The following is a 3,211-nucleotide window of genomic DNA, read 5'->3' on the forward strand; positions in this document are numbered from 1 at the left end:
ACTGATTTCAGGCAACTGGGACACCAAGGGACAGCCCCTGCCGGATGGGTGCCTTCATACATGGGGGGGGGCTCTGAGATGTGGTACATATACACGATGGAATATTACTCAGCCATGAAAAAGGTCCTGACGCCATGGACAGACCTTGAGATATTACACTAAGTAAAAAATCAAACAGAGAAAGTCAAGTACCACATAATCTCACCTATATATCAAATTGGAGGGGGGAAACGAGCTCATAGAAACAGAGAAGAGATTGGTGCTTTCCAGAGGCAGGGGTGGGAGTGGGGGGTGAGGGAGGACAAAATAGGTAAAGGAGGTGAAAAGGTACCAACTTCCAGTTAAAAAGATAATGTCATGGTGATACACTGTGCAGCATGGTGATGATATTTAATAATTCTGTATTGCTAAGAGAGTAGTTCTTTTCTTATCACAAGAAAAACATGTTTGTAACTATGTGTGGGGCCAGATGTTAACTAGAGATGGTATGATGATCATTTCACATACAAATATCAAATTGTTATGTTGTACACCTGAAACTAATGTAATGTTGTATGTGAATTATCCCTTGAAAACTAAATCAGTGGTGGCTCTGAGAGGTTTTGTAGGAGGAATAAAGACATCTGAGATGGCTAAACACCAGCCGGCCTCCCCGCTGGACTGCAGGCTTGCGTTGGCAGAGGAGGCCTCCCCGAAGTGGGACAGCTGGCTGGCGGCGGCCGGTATTTCATCAACCCACCCTGGTTTCCGATGGGCAGCGAACCACCGATCGCCACAGATGGCTGCGGTGGCCTCTCTGCGCTGTCCCTGGGGAGGAAGAGCCACCGTCTATTCACAAACTCATTTCAGCTCCTAGACGTCTAGTTGGAGGCTTCTCTGCCCCCCGTCCCACACCCCCACTTCACTAGGGGAGTCACGTCCCCTACAGCCCCTGTGTGGGCTGGCAAGCCATTTTACCTTTTCACAATTCTGCGTTTTCTTTTTCCACAGGATGTGAAGATTTCACCTTTTTTTTTTCTTTCGTCAAAAAGGGGAACGTCTGGCAAAAGAGCAAGGTGTTGGAGTACCGCGGTGGCCTGAGACCAGTTCGCGGATCGGGGCCCTGTTCTGCCACTTACAAGCTGGGTCAGCTGGGACTTGTGACGTGACCACTTTGTGCTGCGGGTTGCCGATCTGCGTGACGGGATAGAAACTGTGCCCACCATGCAGGTTCTGATCTGTGTGAGGGGACAGGACAGTGCCCACCATGCAGGTTCCTGATCTGTGTGAGAGGACAGGACAGTACCCAACATGCAGGTTCCTGATCTGTGTGAGGGGACAGGACAGTGCCCACCATGCAGGTTCCTGATCTGTGAGAGCAGATAGGACAGTGCCCACCGTGCAGGTTCTGATCTGTGTGAGGGGATAGGACAGTGCCCACCATGCAGGTTCCTGATCTGTGTGAGAGGACAGGACAGTACCCAACATGCAGGTTCCTGATCTGTGTGAGGGGACAGGACAGTGCCCACCATGCAGGTTCCTGATCTGTGAGAGCAGATAGGACAGTGCCCACCGTGCAGGTTCTGATCTGTGTGAGGGGATAGGACAGTGCCCACCGTGCAGGTTCTGATCTGTGAGAGCAGATAGGACAGTGCCCACCGTGCAGGTTCTGATCTGTGTGAGGGGATAGGACAGTGCCCACCATGCAGGTTCTGATCTGCGTGACGGGATAGAAACTGTGCCCACCATGCAGGTTCTGATCTGTGTGAGGGGATAGGACAGTGCCCACCATGCAGGTTCCTGATCTGTGTGAGGGGACAGGACAGTGCCCACCGTGCAGGTTCCTGATCTGTGTGAGGGGACAGGACAGTGCCCACCATGCAGGTTCCTGATCTGTGTGAGGGGACAGGACAGTGCCCACCATGCAGGTTCCTGATCTGTGTGAGGGGATAGGACAGTGCCCACCATGCAGGTTCTGATCTGTGTGAGGGGACAGGACAGTGCCCACCATGCAGGTTCCTGATCTGTGTGAGGGGGACAGGACAGTGCCCACCGGGCAGGTTCTGATCTGTGTGAGGGGATAGGACAGTGCCCACCATGCAGGTTCTGATCTGTGTGAGGGGATAGGACAGTGCCCACCATGCAGGTTCTGATCTGTGTGAGGGGATAGGACAGTGCCCACCATGCAGGTTCTGATCTGTGTGAGGGGATAGGACAGTGCCCACCATGCAGGTTCTGATCTGTGTGAGGGGACTAGGACAGTGCCCACCATGCAGGTTCTGATCTGTGTGAGGGGACAGGACAGTGCCCACCATGCAGGTTCTGATCTGTGTGAGGGGACAGGACAGTGCCCACCATGCAGGTTCTGACCTGTGTGAGGGGATAGGACAGTGCCCCACCATGCCGGTTCGGATCTGTGTGAGGGGATAGGACAGTGCCCACCATGCAGGTTCTGATCTGTGTGAGGGGATAGGACAGTGCCCACCATGCAGGTTCCTGATCTGTGTGAGGGGACTAGGACAGTGCCCACCATGCAGGTTCCTGATCTGTGTGAGGGGACAGGACAGTGCCCACCATGCAGGTTCTGATCTGTGTGAGGGGACAGGACAGTGCCCACCATGCAGGTTCTATCTTGTGAGGGGACAGGTTCTGATCTGTGTGAGGGGACAGGACAGTGCCCACCATGCAGGTTCTGATCTGTGTGAGGGGACAGGACAGTGCCCACCATGCAGGTTCTGATCTGTGTGAGGGGACAGGACAGTGCCCACCATGCAGGTTCTGATCTGTGTGAGGAGACAGGACAGTGCCCACCATGCAGGTTCCTGATCTGTGTGAGGGGACAGGACAGTGCCCACCATGCAGGTTCTGATCTGTGTGAGGAGGACAGGACAGTGCCCACCATGCAGGTTCTGATCTGTGTGAGGGAGACAGGACAGTGCCCACCATGCAGGTTTGATCGTGTGAGGAGACAGGACAGTGCCCACCATGCAGGTTCTGATCTGTGTGAGGGAGACAGGACAGTGCCCACCATGCAGGTTCTGATCTGTGTGAGGGGACAGGACAGTGCCCACCATGCAGGTTCCTGATCTGTGTGAGGGGACAGGACAGTGCCCACCATGCAGGTTCTGATCTGTGTGAGGGGATAGGACATGTGCCCACCATGCAGGTTCCTGATCTGTGTGAGGGGACAGGAACAGTGCCCACCATGCAGGTTCCTGATCTGTGTGAGGGG

Source organism: Molossus molossus, unplaced genomic scaffold (assembly GCF_014108415.1).
Source record: "Molossus molossus isolate mMolMol1 unplaced genomic scaffold, mMolMol1.p scaffold_m16_p_15, whole genome shotgun sequence".
Taxonomy (NCBI): Eukaryota; Metazoa; Chordata; class Mammalia; order Chiroptera; family Molossidae; genus Molossus; species Molossus molossus.